This window comes from Mixophyes fleayi, chromosome 4 (assembly GCF_038048845.1).
Source record: "Mixophyes fleayi isolate aMixFle1 chromosome 4, aMixFle1.hap1, whole genome shotgun sequence".
Lineage (NCBI taxonomy): Eukaryota > Metazoa > Chordata > Amphibia > Anura > Limnodynastidae > Mixophyes > Mixophyes fleayi.
The window spans coordinates 5,918,909-5,942,170 of NC_134405.1; the positions used below are offsets into that span (position 1 = coordinate 5,918,909).

General features: G+C 45.5%; 3 protein-coding genes across 3 annotated transcripts in view; 2 read left to right on the top strand and 1 right to left on the bottom strand.

Moving 5' to 3' along the window:
• Nucleotides 1-23,262, top strand: part of LOC142151019 (uncharacterized) — a 570,528-nt gene that overhangs the window by 413,915 nt on the left and 133,351 nt on the right. The window lies entirely within an intron of this gene.
• The window catches only part of LOC142150997 (gastrula zinc finger protein XlCGF66.1-like), a 378,789-nt gene that overhangs the window by 184,505 nt on the left and 171,022 nt on the right, over nt 1-23,262 (bottom strand). The window lies entirely within an intron of this gene.
• Nucleotides 1-23,262, top strand: part of LOC142149620 (uncharacterized) — a 63,205-nt gene that overhangs the window by 364 nt on the left and 39,579 nt on the right. The window contains exon 2 of the mRNA XM_075204943.1: nt 21,521-21,709. The gene's annotated coding sequence lies outside the window, so the exon portion shown is untranslated. The remainder of the gene's footprint in view (nt 1-21,520; nt 21,710-23,262) is intronic.

Sequence of the window (23,262 nt, forward strand, 5' to 3'; positions counted from 1 at the left end):
CACTGACATATAGACCTTCCCTTTATCTCTGTATGGATAGAGATGGTCTGTACCCAACAACACACTGACATAGAGACCTTCCCTTCATCTCTGTATAGATAGAGATGGTCTGTACCCAACAACACACTGACATAGAGACCTTCCCTTCATCTCTGTATGGATAGAGATGGTCTGTACCTAACAACACACTGACATAGAGACCTTCCCTTCATCTCTGTATGGATAGAGATGGTCTGTACCTAACAACACACTGACATAGAGACCTTCCCTTCATCTCTGTATGGATAGAGATGGTCTGTACCCAACAACACACTGACATAGAGACCTTCCCTTCATCTCTGTATGGATAGAGATGGTCTGTACCCAACAACACACTGACATAGAGACCTTCCCTTCATCTCTGTATGGCTAGAGATGGTCTGTACCCAACAACACACTGACATAGAGACCTTCCCTTCATCTCTGTATGGATAGAGATGGTCTGTACCTAACAACACACTGACATAGAGACCTTCCCTTCATCTCTGTATGGATAGAGATGGTCTGTACCTAACAACACACTGACATAGAGACCTTCCCTTCATCTCTGTATGGATAGAGATGGTCTGTACCTAACAACACACTGACATAGAGACCTTCCCTTCATCTCTGTATGGATAGAGATGGTCTGTACCCAACAACACACTGACATAGAGACCTTCCCTTCATCTCTGTATGGCTAGAGATGGTCTGTACCTAACAACACACTGACATAGAGACCTTCCCTTCATCTCTGTATGGATAGAGATGGTCTGTACCCAACAACACACTGACATAGAGACCTTCCCGTCATCTCTGTATGGATAGAGATGGTCTGTACCTAACAACACACTGACATAGAGACCTTCCCTTCATCTCTGTATGGATAGAGATGGTCTGCACCCAACAACACACTGACATAGAGACCTTCCCTTCATCTCTGTATAGATAGAGATGGCCTGTACCCAACAACACACTGACATAGAGTCCTTCCCTTCATCTCTGTATAGATAGAGATGGTCTGTACCTAACAACACACTGACATAGAGACCTTCCCTTTATCTCTGTATGGATAGAGATGGTCTGTACCTAACAACACACTGACATAGAGACCTTCCCTTCATCTCTGTAGAGATAGAAATGGTCTGTACCCAACAACACACTGACATAGAGTCCTTCCCTTCATCTCTGTATAGATAGAGATGGTCTGTACTTAACAACACACTGACATAGAGACCTTCCCTTCATCTCTGTATAGATAGAGATGGTCTGTACCTAACATCACACTGACATAGAGACCTTCCCTTCATCTCTGTATGGATAGAGATGGTCTGTACCTAACAACACACTGACATAGAGACCTTCCCTTCATCTCTGTATGGATAGAGATGGTCTGTACCTAACAACACACTGACATAGAGACCTTCCCTTCATCTCTGTATGGATAGAGATGGTCTGTACCTAACATCACACTGACATAGAGACCTTCCCTTCATCTCTGTATGGATAGAGATGGTCTGTACCTAACAACACACTGACATAGAGACCTTCCCTTCATCTCTGTATGGATAGAGATGGTCTGCACCCAGCAACACACTGACATCTCTGTTTGGATAGAGCTGGTCTGCACCTAATAACACACTGACATAGAGACCTTCCCTTCATCTCTGTATAGGTAGAGATGGTCTGTGCTTAACAACACACTGACATAGAGACCTTCCCTTCATCTCTGTCTGGATAGAGATGGTCTGTACCTAACAACACACTGACATAGAGACCTTCCCTTCATCTCTGTATAGATAGAAATGGTCTGTACCCAACAACACACTGACATAGAGTCCTTCCCTTCATCTCTGTATTGATAGAGATGGTCTGTACTTAACAACACACTGACATAGAGACCTTCCCTTCATCTCTGTATAGGTAGAGATGGTCTGTACCGAACAACACACTGACATATAGACCTTCCCGTCATCTCTGTATGGATAGAGATGGTCTGCACCTAACAACACACCGACATAGAGACCTTCCCTTCATCTCTGTATGGATATTATTATTATTATTATTATTATTATTAATATTTATTTATAAGGCGCCACAAGGCATCCGCAGCGCCGTACAGAGACAAACAAAATCACAATACAATGGGAGACAGCACAGTACAGTAAACACAGCAACTCAGTACGCTCAATGCACAGCTAGAGAGGGCAGGGGAAGGGGGAGGGAGGATCCGCAAACAACGGGGCCCAAGAAGGAGGGCGCGGAAGACAGGGAGACCCCCAGGGGGGAGGAGGGAGCGAGAGTGGACGTCGGGTGGAGGACCCTCGAGGAGGAGGCCTAAGTAGCTGGAGAGCAGAGTTAGAAGTGGTGGAAACAGGAGGAGAGATGGCCCTGCTCAGAGGAACGTACAATCTAAGGGGAGGGGTGGACAGACAGAGAGACGCAGGGGAGAGAGGAAGAGTAGGGGGACGGAGGCAGAAGATAAGGTAGGAAGTTAAGTGGGAGACAGAAAGGCTTTAAGAAAAAGGTGGGTTTTTAGGGCCCGTTTGAAACTGGACAGATTAGGGGAAGTTCTGATGGAGGGAGGGAGCTTGTTCCAGTGGAGGGGGGCAGCGCGGGCGAAGTCTTGGATTCGCGTGGGAGGAGGTTATAAGTGGGGAAGAGAGGCGACGGTCAGAGGCAGAACGGAGAGGGCGGGATGGAGCATGAATAGAGAGGAGGGTGGAGATGTAGGGCGCAGTGGAGTTGGCGAGGGCCTTGTAGGTGAGTGTGAGGAGCTTAAAGAGGATTCTGAAGGGGAATGGGAGCCAGTGAAGGGCTAGGTAGAAGGGGGAGACAAAAGAGGAGCGGCGAGAGAGGAAAAAAAGCCTAGCTGCAGCGTTAAGGACGGAACGAAGGGGATCGAGGTGAGAGTGGGTGAGGCCAGTGAGGAGGAGTTTGCAGTAGTCCAGGCGGGAGATGATCAGAGAGTGGATAAGGCATTTGGTGGCATCTTGGGAGAGGAAGGGCCGGATGCGAGCGATGTTGCGCAGCTGGAAGCAGCAGGATTTAGCAATAGAGAGGATGTGGGGGCCAAAGGAGAGAGAGGAGTCGAGGATGACACCAAGGCAGCAAAGTTGGGGGACAGGGGAGATAGAGGTGTTGTCGACAGTGATGGAGAGGTCAGAAGGGGATGGGGTATGAGAGGGAGGAAAAACTATGAGCTCAGTTTTGGCAAGGTTAAGTTTGAGGAATCGAGAGGACATCCAGGAGGAGATGGCAGAGAGGCAGGCGGACACCCTAGAGAGGAGGGAGGGAGAGAGATCAGGAGAGGAGAGGTATAGTTGAGTGTCGTCAGCGTAAAGGTGGTAGCTGAAGCCGAAGAAGCTGATGAGTTCACCCAGGGAGGAGGTGTATAGAGAGAAGAGTAAGGGTCCCAGAACAGAGCCCTGAGGGACCCCGACTGGAAGGGTGGATGGGGGGAGAGAGACCCAGAGGTGGTGACAGAGAAGGAACGGTGAGTAAGGTAAGAGGTGAACCAGGACAGGACTGGGCCGGAGAGGCCGAAAGACTGGAGGGTGTGAAGGAGGAGGGGGTGGTCAACGGTGTCAAAGGCTGCAGAGAGGTCAAGGAGGATGAGAAGGGAGAAGTGGCCCCTGGCTTTAGCAGAGAGGAGGTCATTGGTGACTTTAGCCAGGGCAGTTTCAGTGGAGTGGAGGGGGCGGAAACCAGACTGGAGAGGATCAAGGAGGGAGTATTCAGAAAGGTAGGAGGTGAGACGGCTGCAGACGAGCCTCTCGAGAATTTTTGAGGCAAAAGGCATAAGAGATATGGGGCGATAGTTCGAGAGAGAAGTGGGGTCGAGATTAGGTTTCTTAAGAATGGGGGATACGAGAGCATGTTTGAAGGAGGAGGGGAAGATGCCAGTGGAGAGGGAGAGATTAAAGAGGTGAGCGATGTGGGAGCAGGTGGTGGGGGAAAGGGAGCGAAGAAGGTTGGAGGGGATGGGATCCAGGGGACAGGTAGTGGGGGGGGAGGATGAAATGAGAGAGTGGACTTCCTCGCCGGTGGTGGGACGGAAGGAGTGGAGGGGAAGGTGGTTGGGGGGGGAGGACAGAAGAGTGGGAGGGGTAGAAAAGAGAGTGGAGGAGGAGATTTCAAGTCGGATGGCCTCGATTTTAGAGGAGAAGAAGGAGGCGAAATCGGAGGCAGGGAGGGAGGGAGGGGAGGGGGCCAAGAGAGTGCTGAAGGTGGCAAAGAGGCGGCGGGGGTTAGAGGACTGGGAAGAGATGAGGGATTTAAAGAAAGATTGTTTAGCGAGTATGAGGGCAGAGCTGTAGAATGAAAGGATGAATTTAAAGTGGAGGAAGTCAGCCAGGGAGCGGGATTTTCTCCAGTGACGTTCGGCGGAACGGGAGCATTTTTGGAGGAAGCGGGTAAATTTGGAGTGCCAGGGTTGGGGTTTGGAGCAGCGAGGGTGGACAGAGTGGGCAGGGGCGACCGCGTCCAGAGCGGAGGTGAGGGTGTGATTGTAGAGGGAGACCGCCTGGTTGGGGCAGGCCTGGGAGGAAAGGGGAGAAAGAAGGGTATCGAGAGAGGAGGACAGAAAGGCAGGGTCAAGAGCGTCGAGGTTGCGTATGGACAGAGTAGGTTTGGGCAGGGGGAGGGGAGCAGGAGAAGAGGAGAGAGAGAAGGAGAGGAGATGGTGGTCGGATAGAGGAAAGGGAGAGATGGAGAAGTCGGAGAGATTACATAGGTAGGAGAAGACAAGATCAAGGGAGTGACCAAGGCAGTGGGTAGAGGAGGAGGTCCATTGGGTGAGACCAAGGGAGGAAGAGAGGGTGAGCAGTTTGCTGGAAGCAGGGTAGGTGAGGTTGTCGATGGGGATGTTAAAGTCACCGAGAATGATCGAAGGGAGATCGGAGGAGAGGTAGTGAGGAAGCCAGCTAGCAAAGTTGTCAAGGAAGAGGGAGGTGGGGCCAGGGGGGCGGTAGATGACAGTGACGCGGAGATGGATGGGGTAGAAGAGGCGGATGGAGTGAGCTTCAAAAGAGGAGAAGGAGAGGGAGGGTTCAGGGGGAATGACACGAAAAGTACAGGTGGAGGAGAGGAGGAGGCCAACTCCACCGCCTGGGCGAACACCAGGCCTGGCGGAGTGGGTGAAGGAGAGGCCACCATAGGAGAGGGCAGCGGGGGAAGTAGTATCAGAATCAGAGAGCCAGGTTTCAGTAACGGCAAGAAGGTTAAAGGAGTTGGATAGAAAGAGGTCGTGGATAGCAGTCAGCTTGTTGCGGACGGATCTGGCATTCCAGAGGGCACAGAAGAAAGGGAGAGAGGAGAGGGGGGAAATGGGGATGAGGTTAGCAAGATGAGCAGCGCGCGGGGGATGGCGGGGAGGAACGGGAGAGGTAGGGCGGGGGGAGAGTATGGGTATGGATTGAGAGCGGGGAGGCATAGTAGGGAGAGAGAGTAACAGAACAGTGAGATAGTGGGGACAGTGAAAAACAGGTAAGAACAATGGCAGGAAGACAATGAAAAGGTGGAAGATAATAACGAATTAGGGCGTGGAGGGCATGGAACAACAGTACAGTGAGATAATAAGGACAATGAAGACAGGTAAGAATGATAGCAGAACAGTAAGATAATAAGGACAGCGGATAACAGGTAAGAATAAGCAGGGAGACAATAGCAAGATGGAGGACAATAACCAATTAGGGCGTGGAAGGCAAAGAATAATAGAAGGAGAGGTAATAAGGACAATGGAAATAGGCAAGAATAATAACAGGTAAAAGTAGTTGCTGGTAAATATAAAATCAGGAAAAACAAGATAAAGGCATATAAATAGTAGAATAATAACAGGTAAAAAGTAGTTACTTGTAAATGTACAATCAGGAAAAACAAAATAATGGCATATAAAATAATGTTTTATATGCAGTTGGTGCAGATAAGCCAGGGATTTAGCAGAAGGGTTAACTGACAAGCCGGGTCGGTACACAGTAGATCAGTTGGTGCAGATAAGCCAGGGAGTCAGCAGGAGAAGGGTTAATTGACAAGCCGGGTCGGTACACAGTAGATCAGTTGGTGCAGATAAGCCAGGGATTCAGCAGGAGAAGGGTTAATTGACAAGCCGGGTCGGTACACAGTAGATCAGTTGATGCAGATAAGCCAGGGACTCAGCAGGAGAAGGGTTAATTGACAAGCCGGGTCGGTACACAGTAGATCATTTGATGTAGATAAGCCAGGGATTCAGCAGGAGAAGGGTTAATTGACAAGCCGGGTCGGTACACAGTAGATCAGTTGATGCAGATAAGCCAGTGATTCAGCAGGAGAAGGGTTAACTGACAAGCCGGGTCGGTACACAGTAGATCAGTTGATGCAGATAAGCCAGGGATTCAGCAGGAGAAGGGTTAACTGACAAGCCGGGTAGAAATGGATAGAAACTGGATAGAAATGGTCTGTACCTAACAACACACTGACATAGAGACCTTCCCCTCATCTCTGTATGGATAGAAATGGTCTGTACCTAACAACACACTGACATAGAGACCTTCCCTTCATCTCTGTATGGATAGAAATGGTCTGCACCCAACAACACACTGACATAGAGACCTTTCCTTCATCTCTGTATGGATAGAAATGGTCTGTTCCCAACAACACACTGACATAGAGACCTTCCCTTCATCTCTGTATGGCTTGAAATGGTCTGTTCCCAACAACACACTGACATAGAGACCTTCCCTTCATCTCTGTATGGATAGAGATGGTCTGTACCCAACAACACACTGACATAGAGACCTTCCCTTCATCTCTGTATGGATAGAGATGGTCTGTACCCAACAACACACTGACATAGAGACCTTCCCTTCATCTCTGTATGGATAGAGATGGTCTGTACCTAACAACAGACTGACATAGAGACCTTCCCTTCATCTCTGTATGGATAGAGATGGTCTGTACCCAACAACACACTGACATAGAGACCCTCCCCTCATCTCTGTATAGATAGAGATGGTCTGTACCTAACAACACACTGACATAGAGATCTTCCCTTCATCTCTGTATGGATAGAGATGGTCTGCTCCGCTCTCCTATTATCAGAGATGAAGTATTGTCAGTCATTTCACCCATCTGGTGCCTTTATATATAGTCTCCATATGTTGTATCTTCAGTGTTTTTTACTGTCTTTCTAACTGCTAGTGGGCCGTGAGCAATTATGTATCAGTAAGGTGCAGTTTTTCCCATATAAGGTCTGACTAATTCTCTGTCCATTTGTGTTATATTACATATCTTTCCAGAATTACCCCATAGAGTTACCCCATATTTATGTGCAGCCTCCCCGCGATCAGGACTTCATACATACGGCTGAGCTCTCACATCAGCTGCTACCTAATCCTCATTGTGCTCCGTGCTGCAGTCAGCAGAAGGCTGTTAGTAATAGCAGAGCTGGTTATTATAATGGCAGAGCTGTGAGAGACTTAATACCCAGACCAGCTACACCCCATACACCACAGGGGCTCACACACCATGACTAGCCCCCATCCCCCTCCTTCTACCCCTATTACCCCACATCCCCCTACTATCACCTCCTACCCAACCACCCCTCACCAAGTGCCACTAACACATAGCTTGTCTAGTGCTGGAGACTAGCCCCCATCCCCCTCATTCTACCCCCATTACCTCACATCCCCCTACTATCACCTCCTACCCAACCACCCCCTCACCAAGTATCACTAACACATAGCTTGTCTAGTGCTGGAGACTAGCCCCCATCCCCCTCCTTCTACCCCCATTACCTCACATCCCCCTACTATCACCTCCTACCCAACCACCCCCTCACCAAGTGTCACTAACACATAACTTGTCTAGTGCTGGAGGCTAGCTCCCATCCCCCTCCTTCTACCCCCACATCCCCCTACTATCACCTCCTACCCAACCACCCTGTTAAACACGTTTTGTCGCTATACAATAACGATTGTCGAATCTTGATTTGTGGTTCCAACGCACAAATATTTATTCTCAAAAAGTAGCAGAATAATTCAGGCGAAATAATAATAAGTACAGCCGTTACTTATCGCAAGCGCTCTGGATCCAGTGAACAGTCATTCAGGTCTGAAGTCTGTGGTCAAGATGACTGTCCACTAGATGAAAAGCTCCTGCTTATATGCAGACAGAAATACAGTAAAACAATGCAGATGGTGTGGCTTGCTTCTATTGGTCCAGGTTTCAGGAAGGTCTAGGAGGTTGCAGATCATAGGCTAGTTCAAACTAAAATATTCAAAGGTGGGGGTCACTGGGACCCGTGGAAGCGCAGCGAAGCGCATGCAAAGCGCAGAGGTATGTATGTATCTTTTGGTATTGGCTGTACTGTACTGTATCATAATATAATAATGTATTGAACTGTTGACTATTTACATCTGCTAAAATAAATCACTTTGTGCGTTGGAAACACAATACAATCGCCTATGCAATGCTTATTTGAAAACGATAGAATTACTTTAATAATTTGGGGGCTCTGAGTTGGAGGTTACGTTGCCGGACGGTATGCAACGCTGACGGAATTCGGTTCCTCACCAAAGGGTGGAAGATGCGTCACATACGGGAAAGAACGCAATGTGTTCAAAACCTGTTGTTCATTCTGTGATGAGAAACCAAATGTCCGTTTTGCATAATCTGAAGGTGCGCTAACTAGAATCTAGGGACAAAAGAGAAAACTGTTTCTTTTTCTGTCATATTGCGTTTTAATATATTGTATTGCTTAGCGTATGTGTACTTCCTGCTTAGCGTATGTGAACTTCCGGTAGATTTGCCACGTGGTTAAACAATCGTTTTGATAGTTATTATATGTGTATAGTATAATTACTTGTGAAAGCCTCTTAAACATTATTACTATTGTTGGGAACTTTTGATTTTCTGCGCAGAAAAGGTGTATAGTGTGTGATTTCGTAACGTAGATATACTGTTTTATTGTTGATTGTGCTCAGTTGCTGTCTGACGAGGCAGGTTGCCCAACTGAAGGACAGTATACAGGGCAGGTATACCGAATGCGAAAAACAAAGGGGGGTTTTCGCAAAGCGCTACCAATAGATCGCAAGGTTTACTGATAACTAGTATAAGTGGGCGGTGCGATCTAACAGCACTACAACCGTGAGTGTGAATTGGGAGAGCAGCTAGGAGGAATTATACTGGGAAGGCAGGTTGATTGTATCGACTTTGAGCTTCCAGCGATAATAAACTCAACAGATTTTGTAGTAGAACCGGGGGTATAGAGGAGCTGCTACCCTTGGGGCCTACAGTGATATTTCTGTGTATGGGGTCCTCGCCTGGTGCGAGAAAAGAGCGAGTGGACGCGGCTAGTGGAAATACGTCCACCGGGCATTAGAGATCTCTAGAGTGTTTATAGCAACAGGGTTGAAATTGTTTGCTGGAAGGAACAGAGCATTGCGGTGTATCTGTGTTCCGCATAGAAGGTAATCTTCAACATGGGTGCTAAGCATACGCTAGAGATGGCCAATGTACTGCCTAAGGAAGGCCTTAGTGATTCAGCAAGGTTTCGTATGTGTAAGAAATATGGTGCATACGCGGCGGCTTATTGCGACACAGTGGTCGAGATGACCAAAGATTGTGTTAGGCCTTTCCCAACAATAGGTAGTTTTAATGCAGAGGTACTAAATAACGTAAAAGATAAAGTGTGGTTGATTAAGTCAACGGAAGTGAGAAATAAACATGATGATTGTTTAAAGTTGTGGCAAATGGAAGGTAACACGTGGAAGAGCAGCGAAGGCACAGCGGAAGTAAGTGTGGCGAAAAGTGCGTGCACAGCGGAAATCAGCGTACCGGAAATGAGCGTTCCTGAAGTGTGCATTGCAAAGCGTGGAGAACTGAGCGCAAGCACGCCCCTGACAAATTCGTGTGGGGGTGGAAAGTACAGCCAATACCAAAAATGTGAAAACTGTAACTAGTAACTTGTATGTTGTTTTAAATAATGTTAAAAGTAATGTTTCAGGACAAAGAAAAGGAACGATCCCATCAGCAGGGGCAACGGCTGAAAGTGGTGAGAATAATGTAAAAGTTATCACAAGGGGGTACATCCATTGTACTGCAACAGCAATCCCAGCAACTAGTTCAGAACATAGTGATTTTGTAGACTTACATCCTGTCCGCACAACAGCAGTTCCCAATGGGAAGGTGGACAAGGATGGTGAAGTTCCCTTAAAACATGATCCATGGACTAGGTCTGAAATATTTTTAATTATGTCTGATTTCCCTGATCCTAAAAAAGATTTGGCCAAGAGTCAGAAATTTATTAGACATTTAGGTAATGCACATGAGCCTACTAATAAAGAGTGGCGAAGGGTGCTTAGAGCCTGTCTTCCTCTCGATATTGATATACAAAAGTTCATTAAGGATTGTATGTTAGAGGAGGATGAATCCTTAACCGAGGATGATAATCAGGACAATATTAGACATATAATCACACAGTTGGCTATGTATTTTCCAGTGATAGTGGACTGGAGTAAAATTTTTACTATCAAACAAAAGGACAGTGAAAAAGCAACAGCATATTTTTGCAGGGCTCTAGTAGCAATGGCCAAATATACTGGGGTTTCAGACATAAAGGATAATGTACACTACAGGGAGGTTGCTGTTTCAGTTCTAATGGATGGCCTCAGGGAAAGCTTGAAAAGAAGGGTGCAAACCTCATTACCACACTGGAGAGGAATTACTGTAAGTGTTCTCAAGGAGTCAGTTATAGGACATGATAAAAATATATGTAAAAAGGAAAAAGCACAGAGTGATAGGCTAATGATGGTAAGTAACCCAGCACCAGAGGGACTGACTGCACACAAGACCACAGTATAATGACCCCTGGTTTAAATAACAGAAACAACATGAGTTGAGGAAGTGTTTTAGATGCCATAAAACAGGACATCAAGCAAGGGGCTGTACAATGACAAGAGCAGAAACAAATAGACTTGGGCCACCTAAGGGGGAATTACATAGACACCCACAGAGGTTTTCCAACAGGCATCTGCACACCTCACAACAGTAAATGTTTGAGGGATAACCATAGTCAACTAAAAAAAGATCAGGTTATATCTGTAGTCCTACAACCAGGCAAGGTAAAGGTTAAAACTGTGGTAAGTATTAGTGTGCACTTTTAGAAAAAAAAAACTGATTTAAAAGGTAATCTTTGTTGATTTTGCTTGTTTGTTTTATGTTGTTACATGCTTGCTTTTCTGATCGCTGGCCGATGGAAAAGAATGGAAATGTTTGTTTTGCTTGTTGTTTTAAGATAACTATCTTGTTTTCCTCTCACATATAAGGGTACACAGAAGAAATATAGACTTAGTGTTTAAAAGGGTGGGATAAAGAAATAGAAAGATTACTCTTGAAAGACTAATTAACAATGGATTATTGGAACACTCTTTGTTTTAGGCTGCAGTGACTCATGATAATTTGTTTGGCTGAGAATCATTATCCAAAAATGAAGTATGTGCATACTTTGCTCCAAAATATCGTTTTATGTATCTCAGATGAGTCATCAAGAGTTAATTTTTACATTTCTCTGTCATAAGTCAGAAAGTCCGTTGAAAAGGTATGTAGTCAATGTGATACAGAGTTCTTAATGAACAAATGACGGACGACACTGAATTGCACGGTTGACGTAAGACCCCCTAGTCAAGTATGGGGAGGGGTCATAGTTTAGCAAATAGCTAAGGGGATTAGTGGAATGAATACAGCCATTTTCCCATAGAGTCCAATCCAGCTGTCATTTGTGTTGTAAAATCTCCCTTTCTGCATGTATGTTTGTTTTCAAACCCTTGTATTCAAAGCTTTGTATTCCTATTATTCATGGCTTTCTTATTTCTCATTCTTTACATCTATGCTAGTACCTTTCTATCTTTTTTTTCTCTCTTTCTCTCTCTCTGCTCTTGTATAGATACGAAAAGACATAGACATAGTCTCATTAATGGGGCTAAAACATATTTTTTTTTACATAAGACAAATTCAGGGATACACACACTAGATTGACATGAGTTACAGAAACAGTCAGGGGTTTGGTGTTATGTGTATTGAAGCTGCTAATTTTAAGCAGAAAGTTTTTTGGGTTTTTTTGTGTGTGGAAATACGAGTCATGTTTTTATAGATTGCATATCTGTTTTTTTTTTTTTTGTGTGTTTTGTGCCTCCTGTACAAAAATGTGCCTTTATATGATGTATGCACAAAGGGTGGATAGGAGATTGCTGTAGGTTAGGCATACAGATATGCATCTCTGTGTAGAACACTGGAGTAGGATTTTTGCCACAAGATACAACATAATGTGAAACCCTAGAAAATGTAGAATTTCTCTTCCCTGCCATTGGGGGGCACTGCGAGACATTGGGGTATAGTAGGTGGTCTGGGAGTTTAGGCACTTATAAACTTGTTGGTCTGTCACACTCCTCCCCTACTAAACCCCTCCTCTCCAGCTCAGACCTCAGTATTTTGTAAGTGCCTAGGAGATAGGTCACTTCGGTATAGGCTCCTGCCTATACTTGTATTAGTCTTTAGATTTTTCATGTTTTTATTTTAACTCCCTTTCAGGTGCAGCGCGGGACTCGAACCAAAGACCCAGTAGAGTGAGTAGGACACAGCTCTGCTCACTCTGGGTCCCAGCGCAGGTAAGAGAAGCCCTGGGCTCACTTAACTAGCACCTCTGCCGGCAATCCCCTAGAAATGAGCAAAGAGGGGTCAGATTTTTTATTAAGGGTCTGCCATAGCTATTGTTTGTAAGGGGGACAACAGTGGCAGCTTTAAAAGCAGCGCTGACCTTATGGCCGCCGACAGCAACCGCAGAAGGCCTTTAGAACGGACGGTAGGAGGCTGTAATGCTCCTCGTATTCTCCCCTCTTGCCGGCAGGTCCACCCAGCGTCTCCCTCCTTTAAACGAGCAGCGGGTGGACACAGCAGCTTCTGCACTCAATAGGAGGCGGGACGCCTGTAGAAGCCGCACACACGCCCTGGGCACCATTACAATTAGCGTGTTGCAGGCACACAGCGCCGGCCATATTGCTACGGGCAATAGGCGGTGGAAGCAACGGGAACAGGAGGAATTGAGGGAGGAACTTCCCCTCTACTCCTTACGAATTTCATGGCGCACTCGGCGGCCATATTGGAATCGGAGACACGCTGCTGCCCGACTCGACCTCTCCTCAGCTGGTATTGTTTGTATCGTTGCTACTAATCCTATTGAAAGTGATGGTTAATAGATTGAGAATGGCCTAATGTGTTTATCTTTTTCACAAACAGCGCTGTAAAACACGGTGTTGGGGAGAGTGGTGTTATAGGAATGAATACCTTGTATGCAGACTCTGTAATTTCCTATTGCTTCAGCCAGCAAACTACTATAAGAGAGACAGAGACTTATTTTATTTATCTGCTAATTTTAGGCTATGGCTGAAAAGGGAACAAAAACAAGCAAAGGACCCTCTGGTTCTGCTGTGTTATACTTTACCTGTACCAAGTGTAAATGGGAATTGCCCATTTCACAGGTCTACAGATAATTTATTTCAGAACACTGGAGATTAGTGGCTATTGTGAGGATTACCTAGTATATAGTCTTGGTAAATTCCTACTATACTGTGATTATGTATATATATAAAACATGGATATTTATATTATGCATTTTTCTCTGCCATGCCATTATGCCTAAAAAGGAGGGGACCCCCAGGGGTCAGAGACCTTCTGGTATGTTTGCATTCCATTATATAAGGTGTCACAAGAATAATATATACATTTATTTCATATAAAGACACCAGCGAATGGGGCCATATTGCAATGTTTAAAATATATATGTGCCCAGAGGAAAGATAACAATTTTATTCTGTTGCTCAGGCCTTACCAAGGTATTATGGCCAAAAGGGGACACCTCCAGCAGCAGGCCACACTCGGGTTCATCTGTACTCCATTGTATGTTTGTATATATATATATATATATATATATATATATATATATATATATATATAATATATATATGTGCCAGAATGACGAGGTTCAGTTTTATTCTGTGACACTTATCTTACATCAGGGCTGTCCAACCTGCGGCCCTCCAGGTGTTATGAAACTACAAGCCCCAGCCTGCTTTGCCAGTAGACAAACTGTTGATAGCTGGAAGGGCATGCTGGGACTTGTAGTTTCACAACAACTGGAGGGCCGCAGGTTGGACATGCCTGACTTACATTGTCTTATGTTTCAGACTGTCTCACTGGTACGTCTAATCTGCATAATATCTGTGCCAGATATATTGTTACATTTTCAGCAGCTTAGCCCAGATAGTATCGCAAGCTGCACCGAGAGTAAGGCCTGTGAACGAGGTGCTCCCACTGCGGTGTCGGCAACTCTGGAGAAGGCAGTCTAAGCAAAGATCACTAACAGTATCAGTGATCGAACGCACTAGAGTGACGTTAGGGTCTGAAAAGGTACGTGAACCCCCCCCCCCCCCCCCTTTTCGCACACCTTTACCCACACTCAGTATACACAGATCATATCTGTCGCAGGCACGTCTTCCCAGCCAGAAGGCCCATGTGTCCCGATTTAATTCCACACAAACATGGACATCTGCTCACCACCTCACAGGTGAGCATAATTTTGATTTTCAGAGCTCAAAAACATGAACTCTGAAAATGTAGCCTCCATTCTCAGGATGTATATAATCAGCTTAAGCATCAAACACACTTTAACTGGTGAAATTTGAGTTGGAGGGCCCATCCGCACCTCCTCAGAGGCTGGGCTCGGGGTATGATCTTTTGGCTGAGAGCCAAATAAACAATTATTACACAGGCCACAATATCTTCATATAATTTTCCTCCCTGGAAATTAGATGGAAAGTAACACGTGGCATTAACAACCCTTGTGACTCGTATATTCACCTATTCTGCTATCCCTACGCAGGGCAGACGCCCATGGTAGGTTTGTCCCTTACTAAGGGTGTAACATAGCCTCCACTCAACTTAACTGACGGCTACCGGTATGTTTTACACCCTACAGGGTCATAGCTAAGTTTGGAAATACGCCATTCAGCCATGGCCAGAGCAGTTAGCCAGAGGTATACTGGAGTACGTTCCAAGAACGGAGCTGCTCACTTTGCCAGTATTACAGTGCAGTCTAAAGGGGGCCTCTGACAGTAAGAGTACATTTCTTCCCGTCAGCTCCACTAGGCACGTCAAGGGCGGCCTTAAACCCCTCATTCATCTTCTTTCCCGGGGTCGGAGTGTCCCAGCATTGTAGTCTCTTCCTGGCTCCCATAGGAGCATATGGTACCTGCTCAGGTGCAGTTAGGGAAGAAGCCTATATACCTGGTGGTATTCCTGGAGGTTGGTGTAGTTATTCCAACCTCTTCCCGATCCACAAAGGGATAATTTTTCTTCCTGGAAACTGGCAGTCCTGCAACAGGCAGTCTGCATTCTCTTGTTTCGGAGATAGTCACTGCGCACAGTCATGGCAAGCAGTGTACAAAAGGAGTTCCGGACATCAGTATACATCATGTAGGCCTTCTTACATGTACCAGTTAGGAAGAAGGCACCGGTGTCTCTTTCGCTTTGGCGGAACAGTAATTTCATTCCTGGCTCAGGCCCCTGCCCTTTTCATTCCGCACATTGCACCTTGTAAGATGCCAAGGCTAGGGCAGTCAGGCCAGGGCTACGCTGCACCCGGCAAGTCACGATGGTACCCTGCCTGGACAGACACTTTCCGAGGGCTCCGTCATCTCTCTCTCTCACACAGATAAACCTCCATCCGGTTCCGGGAAGCACACGTGCGGGTGCAAAGACTACATTGTTAAACACCCAATTTGCCACAGCAGATACGTGTATTACACCTCAGCTTATATTCTGGGTCACACAGGGTCCCCCTACCGCAGGAAAGGGCCCCCCACTTCAGCGCAGGAATAGGATACCCCTGATGCGGAAAGAGGTCCTCTCTTCTCAGTGGCATTAGGCTCCTGGTATACAGGGTACCAACTTTCAGGGTAAAGATGGTTGCATACTCATCTCTCGACATTCCTAGAGGGAGCTTCCCCGGATAGAACCTGGTTCACCGGTTATTGGACTCACAGTTCATCACGCTGTCCAAACTTACGTGTCGAACTCTCAGTGGTTGGCCACACAGTCAAGAGTAAGGTCAATCGTCCGTCAGCTCCTGAACTCCGATCCGAACAGGCTCTAGTCTGTTACTGGAGGTGGATTAATAGAATCCTTAGAGTTTCAGGGTCTTGTGGGTCCTCCCAAGAAGACTGTTATTCAATCGGAGGCTCAGGGTTCACAGGATGTGATGCCAGGTCCATCGGGTCCTAATCAGGAAGCCCCCTAAACAATCTGTCAGATAGGCCATGCCTGTTGCATTGCTAGAGTATCACAGGGGAACTCGTGGCTCGAGAGCAGTGGAACAGACAACCAGGTTATAACCTGAGCAACGGGTCAAGTTCCCACTCATTTGTCCATTATCCCGACATAAAAAGAGGGGAAGCCGAGAATCTCAGCAGGCAGGCAATTAACAAAGACGAACGGTCTCCACAGTAACGTCCGTTGCCCTACAGGTGGAGTATTGGGAGCACTTTGGATTTTTCCACCGGGGCGTCCATACTTAGTTATCAGGTCACCCTGTTACTGTTCATAATCTAAAGACCCTTAAGCGGAATTCTCCGATGCCAGAATACCCCCTAAAGCTTCCATCTGGTGTACCTGTCGCTCCCACTTCCCAGGTCCCCACGGGGGCTAAGGAGTCTCAAACATAGTGCGCCTTCCTGCTATACTGCGGCCCTTCATTTACCTTGCAGGGTATGGTTCTCGAACATTGGCAGCTGGTGGCGACACCTCCCTTCCGCCTACCTCGGTGGTCAGATCTGAACGGTCGAGGACCTCCTTCTGTCACTCTTTATATCGGCTAGCTGGTGGCGTTGGAAGACTCTAACCTTAGGGCCAGAGGTCTTTGCAGGGAGCTGCTTAGTACCTTGGATAGAGCGGTAAGACAATTTCCTCATCTGGTTTCCTAGGTCTGGAAACAGGAAAGAGTTTGGTGTGAGTCCTGCAGTTTCACACGTCTCAATGCTGACTTTCTAGGTCTCTGTCTTTCACAACCTAGCTCTGATATCTGTCTAGTTTCCCGCAGGGTGCTGCCCCCAGTACTCTACTTCTATTTCAGCACCGGTTTACAGGATCTTCAAGTCTTTCTTGGACGGGCATCTGCCGGTTAAGGTTAAACCATGAAATCTAGTCTGGGGGATCAGAGCACTAGTTGTGCCCACTTTTGTCTTGCTAACTAGGGGAAGATATGTTTATCCCATGATAGGTCACTTGCCTATCACCTGGTCCCAGGGGTCCAGAGGAGGTAGTGTGCAATGCACTCCCACATTCTTCTTTTCCTGTAGGGGAGAGAGGTGCGTCACTCCGGCCAATATTGGTTCAGGGAACGTATCAGCATTATACGCGCCTCAGAAGCTTGGGGTCAAGCATTAGGTTATTCTTCCTCCTCTGCGTGTTACGCTCTTCGTTGGCTGGATGTGTTTTGTGCTCCTCTGGGCCGTACTGACTGCAGAGTCTCTAGTCGTGAGACTAAGGGTTCTCTTCGTCCTTTCGGACGCTATTTTATCCAGTTCTGGTGACTTTACATCCACCTCGCCAAGAGGGTTGGTGTTTTCTTGGACGACATGTCAAAGTGCTTCAGTAGAACTCTTGTACAGGATGGCAACGCCTACATCTTCTACAGAGTTTCTTGGCGGCATGGTTTGGCCTCCGCTAATATGGGCTTTGCCCGCAAGTTGTGGCGTATAGCCGTTCCAGAGCATTCCCACCCTTGAGGAAGCTTTGGTATATCCCCAATGTTTCGCAGTGCCCCCCAATGGCAGGGAAGAGAAAATAAGATTTTTACTCACCGTAAAATCCATTTCTCTGACTCCATTGGGGGGCACTGCGCACCCTCCCTTGCTCTGAAAGTAGTGCTGGTTTTGGTGCTATTTTCTGTATTGCTTCTCCTTTCTTCCTAGCTTGGGTATACAAGACTGAGGTCTGAGCTGGAGAGGAGGGGTTTAGAAGGGGAGGAGTGTGACAGACTAACAAGTTTATAAGTGCCTAAACTCCCAGACCACCTACTATACCCCAATGTCTCACAGTGCCCCCCAATGGAGTCAGAGAAATGGATTTTACGGTGAGTAAAAATCTTATTTTTCTTGTTTTATATTTTTTACTGTTAGACAGACATGTATTGAGTACTGTTATATTTGAAGAAGGTGTTATAGAAATAGACCCCTTTGTCTTTCTCACTTAGCCAAGCAGCTGAATGTGAGGTACTGAGAATGGCATGTGAGTTGGCAGAAGGAAAATCGATTGATATACATTGGTCTTCAGCATTTTCTAGTCTAGGGGGCGATGTTGAGTTGACTGAAAAAATCTTTTTATAGCAATACCAGCACATGATTAGGACACTACATAGAAGACTTTATACAGTGACGCAGTTACCAACTGAAGTAGCTGCTAGTAAAGTCCACACTTACACACACGACCATACATGGCTGTCACACCAGGGCGAACATAGCTGTCAAATAGACAGCAGGGTTTTATGTGACAGCTAACAAATCTATGTTTTGTTTTGTTTTTCGTTGAATTGTTTTAGTTTTAAAATGTACACACACACACATACACATATTGGTTAATATATAAAGATTTGTGTTACCTGAGGAATAAACTGTCTGGAAGGTGAAGAGATGTGGTGAGGAGTCTGGCGGACTCTGGAAAGATGGACAAGTTAGACCAATAGAGCCATCCCATATCCCTCCTGCTGATGGGTTTTCCTCCAGGTAAAACAAATACACGTCATCCAATTACCACCATGCAGGATCCTCAAGTATACAGTGGTGTACCAATGAAATATGTCTGGGTAAAGGTGTATTGAAATGTGTCTAATGTATTACTGTGTTATACTCAAAGCTTTTGTTATTCAATGGGATAGCCCTAGAGTTATAATAGATGATAGGGGTATTCATGTTATTGATAATAGATGTATAATGTATGAGTAGTGGTAACAAATCACATACTTTCGATTAGCCGCAAACCAGTGTGAACATAAAGTAACGGTACTAGGTAGAACGAATTGAATAGAATAAGAGTTGGAACTTGATTGAAGTGACTGATAGCTTCGGCCACTAGTCCTTCCCCGCTACCAAAGATCACTCCTGGGCAGCCTCTTAACTGTCGATTTTTGAGATGTTCTTGACACCTCTTGAGATGAGATTGTAACTGAGAGACTAGTTTAGACCTTGAGAGGGAAGGTAAATGGTGAGACAACAACCGACAACGTCCAAAACACTGTTTCCTGAAAAGTCACACTGTCAGGATGTTGGATCGGGAGAGTAAGTTGTGGAACAGTAATTCTTCTCGGGACGGTCAATTATTTTAATTATTGGCAGGTGACAGAGGCTGGTTCAGGTATGGATGTTGAGGAATTGGGGATGAAGGAGAAGTTAGTAGCATAATCAGTCCAGCCAATTACTCTATTCAATTCAGGGGTAAAGGAAAATTTGAAAACCTTGGAGAAAGTTTGAGGGGCTATTGTCTGAGTAGCATTACGTCCGTAAGTACTGTGACCCCATAGTTAAAAAGAGATACACCCAGCGATGCCAGTCCAGTAATATTCGGACTTGAGCAGGCATCCTTGAGAATGATTATCATTCTTGGGAGGGTAAGGTTTTAGACCAAACAAAGTGGTGGGCGTGCTCTCACTTGCCTCAGTGATTATATCAAGTAGGACTAATTCTCTTTCCACTAAATATTCTTGAGGTACCCGAATTATGGGTGGGAGGTCACTAGAGGAAAAGTACAACACCTAGGTCCCGTAGTCTGGAGTCTCCCAATATTTTACAAACCGATCACTATTTCACGCACAAAGAAACCTGAGTATTGGGAGACTGGGAAGAACGAACAGACAATAGCCCGCCCACAAGTGTTGATGAAAAGAACTGGTGACATTATTAGATGTGTGTATATTAACGCAAGCTGAAGGAGATTGTATATGGCATTATTGATAGACATAGGATGATGCTATTGATGAACATGAAGTGTTTAAATGTATTCCGAGCTTAATGACATGCGTTGGACAGATGAACCTGTTAAACTTGAAGAACTGCAGTAGAGTATTCTGTATAACTGATACATGTTCTGTTGTACCTTGTACCTTTCCAAATAATGTATTAAGTGTTTTATTGCATCCTTGAAGGGCATACAAAAGGGTATCTCCAAGCTCCAGAAGTGTACGGTCTATAGTAAAGGAAGAAATCGTTTTGAGGATTAAGACTCTCTCTTATGATAACTTGTTTAGATCTACAAACAGCGTGGTCATACACAAAGGGGGACTTGCATTACATAGCAATGAAACGTGGTACTGAGATCCTGCATATAACATCTTTAAGGTGATAGTTTATTATACTATCAAAGGGTGGAACTGTCGAAGTCGTATAATTGGATGAACGAAAGTATATTGGTTAATATTGTTTTATTGGCCGATTGCACTCAGTATGCCACGCTACACGTGGCATACGGCGATCGCATGGTAAAATACGCACGTACACACTCGCATTACAACATTTAGTTATTTATATAATTCATATTCATATTGGGTCCGTTACACAGTAATTTATGAGCAGATAGTATTTAGTTTATTATTAGTTTATATGCTATGATTATATGTACACCTCAGTGTTATTTAAGGTTCAGGTTAAAGGAAATGTGTCATGTCTGATATCATATTAATCCCCTTTACATCAGCAGCTGTCCGGTGCATTCGGCGAAGAGATCGCACATTGCATACTCTAGTTATTGATGTTAGGGTATAAACCTTTAATATGATACTGACCATAAAATGCTAATAGACTAATTGTAACTGGAGAGTCAGGCGGGAAGAAAGGAGCCCATCCTCTGGAGAGATCACCCCCACCTTTGGATTCTTTAGTTTGAACTAGCCTATGACCTGTTTACCCTGGAACCACCCAAAGTCTGGACCTATAGAAGCAAGCCACGTCATCTCTATTGTTCTCTCTGTAACACTGAATGTATATATATCCATAGCTGCGCTCCCAGTAGGCAGTCTACTCTGACCACAGTATTCCAAACAGATATACTGTTCACTGGGACCCGTGGAAGCGCAGCGAAGCGCATGCAAAGCGCAGCAGTATGTATCATAATACAATAATGTATTGAACTGTTGACTATTTACATCTGCTAAAATAAATCACTTTGTGCATTGGAAACACAATACAATCGCCAATGCAATGCTTATTTGAAAACAATAGAATTATTTTAATAGTACCATCACCATTTTATTGTTTTTCCCACTGGTTAGATAGCTCCCATTATCTACCATATCTGCACAACACATCTGATCCTCAACTGCTCTTGTAACATAGAGAAATAATTACCACCACTTCCATCTTTTTTAAGGAGGATCCAAAACACCGCCCCCATTCTGTGACTCATCTAACATCTGTTTCTTCAACAGGACAAAATTCTTCAGGACTTATCCACAGAACAAGTGCACCAATACCCAACAAAAGGAATATCACCAAGTATCCACTTCATCTGAAGAAACACCAAATATTATCCTTTCCGGGACCATCCACCGAACTAAGAACAGGAAGACAAAGTACCAAACAAAAGGAACATCTCCCAACAACATCATCGCTCTAAAGTAAGTGACAAACACATACAACACCACCTATAGATCCCACCAGGTTACACCACACCACCTATAGATCCCATCAGGTCACACCACACCATCTATAGATCCCACCAGGTTACACCACACCACCTATAGATCCCATCAGGTTACACCACACCACCTATAGATCCCATCAGGTTACACCACACCACCTATAGATCCCATCAGGTTACACCACACCACCTATAGATCCCACCAGGGTACACCACACCACCTACAGATCCCACCGGGTTACACCACACCACCTATAGATCCCACCAGTGTACACCACACCACATATAGATCCCACCAGGTTACACCACACCACCACCAATGCAAAATGTAAATAAAAGAGACCCCTCGTTCAAACCAGAAAATTATATTAGAAAATAAACAAAGACATTCATACTTACCAACTCTGTTTTTCTTTCTTCTGTACGATCCAATCGTCTAAGCTTTTAATGCAAAATGCCTTAGTAAAAAGAGTAAATAAAAAAAAATAAGTGTGTTCACAAAAAAAAAAATCTTGGCTGACAGCTTGATCATCATCAACATTTATCTATATAGCGCCAGCAAATTCTGTAGCGCTTTACAATCCCCAAAATAAACCACCCGGGACGTGCTTGGACCACCAAAATAATCCATCCGGAACATGCTTAACCCCTAAAATAATCCATCCGGAACGTGCTTGAATCCCCAAAATAATCCATCCGGAACGTGCTTGGATCCCCAAAATAATCCATCCGGAACGTGCTTGGATCCCCAAAATAATTAATCCGGAACGTGCTTGGATCCCCAAAATAATCCATCCGGAACGTGCTTGGATCCCCAAAATAATCCATCCGGAACGTGCTTGGACCCCCAAAATAATCCATCCGGAATCCATTTGGAACATGCTTGGCAAAAAAACAAACTTCCAGAGACGCCGGAACTGCTTCTGAATAAAATAAACATCCCACCTCATAATGAAATTCTAACAGCCGGCAGGTTTGTTTATAACCTGGGGCTTGCGTCACTGACAGTGTGGGAATGCTGAAGTCAGTGTCACTTTCCCGCACTGTCAGAGAGGCAAGCCCCAGGTTATAAATAGACCTGTGCCGATGGCGGAGACGTCCACCTGCAGCATGAAGTGTTGAGAGGTGTCAGGCTGTTTGAGGAGTGTGGCTGACGTGAAGGCCTCCAGGTTATTGAAGGCCTGCACAGCTTCTGGCAGCCATTGTTTATGATTGCTGTCTTTCCTGTGGAGGACCGTTATTGGGGCTACCACCGTGAAGTAATTTCTTATGAGCTGCAGGTAGTAGTTTGAAACCCCCAGGTATTAATGAGTGGTGCGGAGGCCAATGGGCAGTGGTCAATCTTTGATGGCCTAGATTCTACCAGATCCATTTCCAACACTGTGGCTCAGTGGTTAGCACTTCTGCCTCACAGCACTGGGGTCATGAGTTAAATTCCCGCCCATGTGGCGTTTGTATGTTCTCCCTGTGTTTGCATGGGTTTCCTCCGGGTGCTCCGGTTTCCTCCCACACTCCAAAAACCATATTGAT